Here is an 8,868-nt window from a genome sequence, read left to right on the forward strand (position 1 = left end):
GAGTGAGTCAGGAGACAGAGGGGGCATGGGTTCACCAGCAGGGTGGAAAAAGGAACGGGAAATAGCCCAATCTGGGACACCGTGAGGTGCCTACTGGGCCCCGAGGTATAGATGTGGGTCAGCGTGACTCACACTCACCCTGGTCCCCGAGAGCTCCCGGGCCAGCCCCTCCCTGGCCACTGGCTCTGCCGGCTGGGGCTATGTCTCCTTCCCAGGCCCCTGCATTTCTGGGGGTGAGAGGCCCTGGGAAAGGGAGTAGGGGGGCAGGAATCCCCCTAAAACCTCCAAAACAGCCTCTCCCATGCCAGAGAGCCTCCAGTGGTTTCGGCTGTCCCCCCGGGAGTCAGGACCCCCCTGCCTGACTCACCACTTCCACCTGAGGGATGGGCGCAGAGGGGCCAGCAGGTTTTTAAACTCCGGGCTTTTTTCTCCCCCTCCACGGTCTGGGCCCCATCAGACCTGCAGACAGAAGCTCCTTTTCCCTGCCTGGCTTGCGCAGTGCACTCAGGACCCGGGGGCTAAGCGGTGAGCAGTGCTAAGGGGACACAGGTGCTCTCCCAAGGTCACAAGGGCGCCAGGAGCCGGAATGGTTGGAGTTGCCCACCTCCTTAGGGGTATCAAGGACATCAGATGTCAAAGAGGCTGTGAGGATGGCCATCATTGGGAACCTTCCTCGATTCTTCGAGCCACATTGCCTTCTGTCTTCTCAACATGGCCACAAGATTCTGTGGGGCCAAATGCAATGAGAGGGTCCCAGTGATGACGTCAGATGCCTGCAGCGTGCAGCTCAGGGCTGGTGCTGGGGGTACAGGAACGAACAGGGACACCGCCCGTGAGAGGCACACACGGGTGCCTGAGCCATGCACACTCGCCCGCAATGAAGGAGGGTGCCCAGGGCCGGTTTTCTGGAGAAGCCGGTGGCTCGGCTGCCCTGGGGGACCCCCGTCTGAAACTTCAATCTCCCAACTTTTCCCTAACATCAGAGGAGAGCAGACTCTAGACCCACTTGCCACACCATCTAGTGTCCGTGTTAATATATTTGTGTTTGTTTTAATATAAAAGGAATTTTAAAGTAAATATTACTGAGTCAAACGGAGTCTCCAGGAGGAAAAAAAAGCACCTGATGCATTACCATGTAATAATATACTCGTAGTAGCTTCACATCTATCGGGAACTTATAATGCTCTAGGCCACGACTTCAGTTAAGCCTAGTAATGGCCTGGGGAGCAGGTCCGGCCTTTATCCCCGTTTTCCAGATGGGCAAACTAAGGTTTGGAGAAGTCAAAACAACTTCCCTAAAGTCACCCACAAGTCAGAGGCAGAGTCAGGATGCAGGATGCAAGGCTCTCCTGTTATGCACCCCCGGGAGCGTCCCGAGGAGCACAAGATAAGGAAGTTCGAACCTCCCTGGGGTCCGTCTACCAGCTCCCCCGTGCTTTGTATTCCGTATGCATTCTGTAGCTCACTCCACCCTGCGGGGACTTAGATAGAAATCGTGGGTGGAGAAGGGGAGGCAGAATTCCAGCCCGAGAGGCCCTCAGGAGATCACTCCTGCGGCATCTCCCGGCTCCCTCTTGTCCTGGGCACCCGCCCAACATGCTGTGTGGACCGGACCCCACAGGACCCCTGAGATCCTGGGACACAGACATGTAGGAACATCGATGGTCTAGCTCAGTGCTGTGTTTCCACCACTTTGAAGAGCACGGGGTACATAATAGGCTCTTGAGAAATGTTCATTGATCTAAGGACTTTGGTTAGAGAAGGTGTCTTTAAATGACCGTCGTAGGAAGAGCCCCCGGAGCGCTCCCGCGCCACTGGGGGCCTGGAACGTGGCAATCTGTTTGGAACCATCTACTAAACCTGGACACGCGAGCCAGGAATGCCAGGCCAAGGGGTACACCCAACAGAAATGCACCCCATTCTCACCGAAATACATGACTGAAAGGGGGACACTGCGGGGCCCTGGGGGGCTGATAATGATCTTTCCAGATCCGCCTTCTGGTTGCACGTGTGTTCAATTTGTGCAATCGGACCTAGGCACGCATGAGATCGTAGAAAAAAAATATTTTTTTTCTCTGCCCCTGGTTCCTGACACGGGGCTCCTGAAACTCCTTGTAAACTCCTGGCCAGAACACGGGGAGCCTCGTAGGTCTTGTCAGGGTGACCCCAGGTGGGCTCCCGGCTGGCTCCCGGCTAGGGTCGGATCTGCAGAAGAACAGAGCCAGGACTGGAAGTTTAAGTTTTCAGTCCCAACCCCATTCCCCAGAGAGGGGAGAGGAGCCAGAAACCGTTAATAATCCATCCTGCACCTCCATAAACCACAACAAGCGGGGGTTGGGGGCTCCCGGGCTGGTGAAAACATCCGCCCCAGGGGGAGGGGCAGGTGACGCACCCCAACTCCACAGGGACAGGCGCTCCCCTGCTCCGGACCCTCCCAGACCTCGCCCTACGCTCCTCTTCCTCTGGCCGCTCATCTCTCTCCTTTATCACGTCCTTCAATAAACCGGTAACTGTGAGCAAGCTTTTCCCTGAGACCTGTGAGCCGCAGTCACACCAACCAAACCCCAGCAGAGGGTGGTGGGAACCCCGATCTCGAGCGGGCAGGTCAGAATCACCCGTGATGACCCTGGCTTGCGGCTGGAGCTGGAGGAAGGAAGGGGCAGTCTTGCGGGTCTGAGCCCCTAACCTGTGGGGTCTGACACCACCTCCAGGCAGACTCCCAGCAGGTGTCCCCGAATGGCTTGCTGCAGGGTGGGGGGAGAGACGGCCACACGCCCGGGGACCAGAAGTGTCAGAACTGGGGTTTCCCCTACACCAGAAGGAAAAAAAAACCCAGTTTTTCTATTTTAGCACATTTCTGTAAAACTTCTTTCCACCCCTGTGAGAGGCATTACAGGTCCCTCGGTGTTTGGGGGCGGAACTCTCCCGGTGAAGGAGCGGGGTCTGTCTTTTCCAGCTCTCGGCTCCCCAGACGCGGGATGACAGCGCCACCGCATGGTCACCCGAGGGAGGCTCCTCCAGTCTTGGGGACCCACACTCTCATGCTGCCCCCTCCCCAGTTTGCAACACCAGCTTCTCTCCCAATAACTGAGGCGGAAAGGAGGTCATTCCTAGAGCGACGAGGTTTCAAACGTGGGCAGCTTTCTTCCTCTGACCATTTTTTGTGTTTCCTAACGTGCACGCATTTGTTCTCGCTGGAACCCTGTACACCTTCCAGTTTCTCTGAGACAGATCATCGATCAGTTAGAAGCTTGCAAAGACCCTGAAGGTGTCAGGTCGGCGTGGTAACAGAAGGTTCTAGCTTCTCTCCCCCGTTCCGTCCGCGGATCTATGGAACTCAGGGTCCAAGACCAGGACAGTTGAGTTTCTGAGCTCTGAGTTTATAAAAACTTGGCACAAAGAAGTCCCTTGCACTTTACCCCCCACGAAAGGACTTAATGAACCCTACAGCTCCTACCAGACCTTTGCTTCCCTTCTCTGTCTTAGTAAAATTAGGAATAGGGGGTGGAAGGGGGTCCACACGGACCGAGCCACTTCACTGCCTCCCCACGGGGCTCTCCCGGGGCAGGACAGACCCCCTGGCTCCCAGTCTGGGGAGACAGCCCCTCCCACCGGCCAGGACCACCTGCCCCACCTGCTGTCCCTGCAGGCGCGCCCCCCAGCACCGCCCTGGGGGGTCCTGGCGGCCGCCTCCTTGACAAACTGTGTCAGTGACACCTCAAGGCTGTTTCCTTAAGGGTCAGGCGCAGGTGCAAGCCGATCTTCACCCGATCCCAATATCATGGCCTCGCTCAGCAAGTTTTTCAGACAAGCACAAACTGGCTTTGTGGCTTGCAAACTGGCCAGAGCCAGAGGCAGGGAAGACCTTGATCTGGGAAGGAAGCCGGACACCGAGGCCTCAAGCCGCCTCGGGCCTCCTGCCCTTTCCCAGAGTCCATTGGTCGCAGGCAGGCCAAGGAGCGGGGGCCCTTGTTGTACCCCTGCCCAGAAGGTGTGCTGAAGGGCCTGGCTGCGTGGCCTGCGGCCCGGTCCCTGACCCACAGCCCGCCTCCAGCCTTGCGGACTTCTGGCCTCTGGGCAAGCCCCGCCCTGTCCAGACGGGGGCTCAGCCCTGCCCGAGTGCGGGCATCCCTGCCTCAGGGCCCCGGGGCAGGCGTGAGTGCGTCTTCCTCCAGCCCATCCTGAGTATGAGCCACCCCCAGATCCCACACTGTTTGGTCCGCACTTGGTCCCCCAGGCCCTGGCCTCCACACACCTCTGGTCCCCAGTCCCAGCCTTCCTGCCTCCGGCCCCCTCTGCTGCCTGTGACCCAACCTGCCAGTAGCTTTGCTTCTAATTAACTTGTCATGATGAAATGTGGCCCCCGATTATAAGAGCATGAACTTATTTTGTTGACCCAAGCTGCCACGTAAACTGTGCTCATAAATTCCTTCTAAGGATGAGCTTGCAAAAGATTATCTCTCTGCCAAAGCCCTGCCAGGCCGCGCTCCGCTGTGAAGTCAGAAGCCGCAGCCGTGGCGGGGCGGGGAGGCGGGACGGCGGGGCCAAGGGCCCCTGCACCGCCGGCTACCGGAGGACAAGGGCGCCTTTCACAGGGGCCACAGCACTTCTCGGGAATTGGCGAGACTGATTTCTCAACCGTACCCCAATAAAGCCGACAAATTAAAGTTAAAACTGATGGCAACAAATGAGAGAGACCCCAGTCCCTTTCCTTCACAGGCGTCACATCTTCCCCATCCGTCCCTTCGGGGAAGGTCCGCTGACAAGGCAGGGTGCCACGCGGCCCACGGGGACCCGTCACGAGCAGAAGAGGGGGCAGCACTCGTGGCCGTGTCTTGGTCAGCTCAGGCTGCTATGACGAAATACACAGAGTGGGCTTCAGCCACACACATCTGTCTCCCACATTTCAGGGGGCCAGGGGGTCCAAGATCAAGGTCGGAGCCCCCTTCCCAGTTTGCAGACACCCGCCTTCTCCCGAGACCTCCCACAGCAGAGAGTGGGGGAGGTGCTGGTCCCCTCCTCTTCTCATAAGGGGCTCCATCTGCATGACCTCATCACCCCCAAAGGCCTAGCCTCCCAACACCGTCCTGCTGGGGGTTCGGGTCTCGGTGCAGGAACCGGGGGCGGAGGCGGGAACACTGAATCCACAGCGCCTCATATCAGTGCCAGGCCTGGAGTGGATCGCAGGGGAGGCCGGGTGTGCCAGAGCTGGGAGGTGATCTGGGAAACATAGCAGATCAAGGACTAGGAACTAAAGCGTCGTGCCTTAGCGCCCAAGGATCTGGCACTCCTCGTCAACCCCACTATGGCGGGGGGAGCCCAGGCTGTGGGAGACCTGCTTCCAGCGGCAGCCGCCACCTCTGGGGACAGAAATACAGCCTGCCGGCCTGACCGGGCCCTGGGCCTCTCTCTGCTAGGCATACGGAGCTGGGTCTGGCCCTCTTACTGGATTTATTTTTAATTTTATTTAATTTATTTCAGTACTCTCTTTGCACAACGTGAGGCTCGAACTCACAACCCCGAGATCAGGAGTCGTGTGCCCTACCAGGGGTGCCATCCGGGGGCCCCCCGCTCATGGGGCCGCATGAGGTCTTGAATAACAACTTAGAATAGGAAAATGACAGGTCACCTCCGGTGTCCTCCAAGCTGGTGAAGCCAGTCGCGTGGACAGCGGTAACTGAGTTTTGTCTCCCCTCCTCGACAGCCGGATGCACAGGGGCCCTGAACACACGCCAGAGGGAGAAGAGCCAGGCTTCCAATCTGGTTTCCAATGAGCTATGGCCTAATCACCTTGATCGAGTCATTGAACCTTGGAGGCCGCGTTTCTACAGCCTACAAAATCACAGTCAGCTCACCAACCCAGCGGGGTCCTTGGGAAGATTGAGGGAGAGTGTGTATAAAATACCGAGCACCTGAGAGACCCTCCATAGGTGGGTTATTGCCTTCCTTCAAGACGGGCACTGGGGCGCCTGGGTGGTTCAGTCGGTTGAGCGTCTGACTCTTGATTTCGGCTCAGGTCATGATCTCAGGGTCCTGGGATCGAGCCCCGCGTTGGGCTCCACTCTCAGCACAGAGCCTGCTTGTCCCTCTCCCGTACGCTCTCTCTCTCTCTCAAATAGATGATTAAAATCTTTAAAAAGAAAAAAAAAAAAGACAGGCACCATATTGTGCCATAGAACGTCAACAGGACAGCGTATAATTTAGCAGACAGCCAGGCCTCCGCAAGGCCCATTGACCTGATACCTGGACCCCCCATATTTACACACCTTGGGATGAAGCCCACATCCCGCAGACTTGGGGCCGAGAGGCAGCGGAGCCCTGACGGAACAAGAGGTGTAATCTCTTGGCCTGAAGGCCGCATCCACAGACTGACCGTCCCAGACGACNAAAGACAGGCACCATACTGTGCCATAGAACGTCAACAGGACAGCGTATAATTTAGCAGACAGCCAGGCCTCCGCAAGGCCCATTGACCTGATACCTGGACCCCCCATATTTACACACCTTGGGATGAAGCCCACATCCCGCAGACTTGGGGCCGAGAGGCAGCGGAGCCCTGACGGAACAAGAGGTGTAATCTCTTGGCCTGAAGGCCGCATCCACAGACTGACCGTCCCAGACGACATGTCTTCCCGGCCTCCTGCCCTGCCGTGCTGCGGGGTCGGTCCCCACCTGGGCCGTTCTGTGTTTCCTGCTCTGTCTTTGCTGCTTCTCCCTAACACTGATGCCACGTGGGGATCCGTGTCCCCAAGGTGTCCTGCATCCCCCTCGGGTCCTCCCTGGGGACCCCCAGTCTGCTGGCCATTTTGGCCGTGTCCTCGTCACCACCGGCTGAAGTGTCCAGAGTCTTTCCAAAGTCTTTTCTTTAAAGCTTCAAAATAGATTTAGTTCCACTTCAGCGGTAGGACTGCATTTGAATTCCCTCCATGGACTTCCATCGTATCCTCCGCCTCTTCTTTGAAGCTTGTCCCATTCTGCCTTGGATTGGCTTTTTTGCGCACTTGTCTCCACCTTTGTTTTTATCGAGGTGTAACTGACATATGACGTTATATTCGTGTCGGGGGGACGACGTCAGGATTCGATATTTGCGGGTCTTGCAGAGCGATCACTGCTAGAAATCTAGGTACCATCCGTCAGCACACACAGCCACTAAAATGTTTTTCTTGTGATGAGAACCTTTAAGTTCTGCTCTATTTGCCACTTGGAAATATGCCGTGCCGTGTCATTAACTATTGTCACCATGCTGTGCGTTGCATCTCGACACTCACTTATCTTGTAACCGGAAGTCTGTGCGTTTTGACCCCTTTCTTGCATTTCACCGACCACCCACCCCGCCTCCAGTGACCACGCGTGTGTCTGTATCTATGAGCTCGGGGAGTTCCTTTCTGTTTGTGTTTTAGGTCCACAAATAAGGGACATCACACTGTATTTGTCTCTTTTTTTTCTTTTTTTGTGTTTGCCTTTCTCTGTCTGGCTCCTTCCACCAAGCGTAATGCCTTCAAGGTCCAGCCGTGTGTTCGCAAATGGCAAGATCGAAAGTCTTGCCCTGATTTGAGGAAATGACTTTTTTTTTTTTAAACACGCGGCTGCATAACTTACGAGAAATACAGACTTCCATGTTGGAAACCGTGGTAGGTCTGATTTTAATGTCTGTGTAGGTTGTGCTTCTGATCCGGAATTTCTGTTTCAAGTGTTTCCAGCAGGTTGTAACAGGTTAACTGGGTTTTAAACGTGTTCCTCGCCACCCTCCCAACCCAGAAAGTGCTCATAAGGAAGAGCTCATTTGTTCCTAAAACAAACCTAGGGTTTTGTTCTGCCAGTGGGGACATGACCCTCTGGTTTCGAGGTCCTTCGATGTTTGCAGTGAAAATACGATTCATCATCTTCATCATCGGTGCCCGAAATGGCCTGTTTGTTTAAGGCTTTAGCACTTCCCTTGAACAACAAACCATATTGTTTCATTGAGAACGTCCTCTTGCTAAGGACATTAGAATTTCTTGATTTCATTCCTGAACGGGATCCAAGACAAAGAACACCAATTCTAAGATCAAAAAAAAAAAAAAAAAAANAAAAAAAAAAAAAAGTGATTGTCAATTGGATGGAATTTTAAAGAACTCATTTGGCGTTTTCTGTTTGTGAATTGTGCCCTTTCCCTGCACAAAAGCAGAAATCCGAGGCCCTGGTGGGAGCCCCAGCATCACCCGTGGCAGGGAAGCCTTCCCCCCTACCCGCCGCCCCGGGGAAGAAAAAGGCCTAGAAAAGAAGAAAGGGGGTGACAAAATCCAAACCAGAGTTGAAAGCCGCCGCCTGGTGAACTTCTCCTTTCACCCAAGCGTTTCAGGACAGAGACACAAACCGCTAAAAATACAACAAAAACTCCTTTGATGGGGGAAGCCCGGTCCGCCCCCCCCCCCCCCCCCCCCNCCCCCCCCCCCCGCCCCGGCTTTCTGGCTGAGGCAGAGCGGTCCCTGTGGGATGGGGAAACTTCAGGGGTGGTCCTGAGGGGTCCTGAGAGGGGCAAGTTCATGGTCAACACTCAACGGTGTCACAGTTCAAATCAGTGATCCCTTCGCACGCCGGCCCGTCTGCCAAAGGGGACCTATTGTCCACCAAAAATGTAATCATTTGGGATCCAACACCGGAATCCGTTACTACCGCTCTTGCTGGATGCAGCCCTCACTTGTGGGGTGTAACGACGTCATCCTAATTTGCATGCACAGGAATTTTTGTTGGGGCATTTGGTTAATTTGTGGCAGATTTTTTCGCGGTGACTGTGTATTTTACAGTCATCCACGCCCGAGGGGAGCAATCTTCGTTTGCATTTGCGAGGGCTCCGTAAGCAAGCAGCATGGGCGGGGGGGGGGGGGG

Source organism: Ailuropoda melanoleuca, chromosome 17 (assembly GCF_002007445.2).
Source record: "Ailuropoda melanoleuca isolate Jingjing chromosome 17, ASM200744v2, whole genome shotgun sequence".
Lineage (NCBI taxonomy): Eukaryota > Metazoa > Chordata > Mammalia > Carnivora > Ursidae > Ailuropoda > Ailuropoda melanoleuca.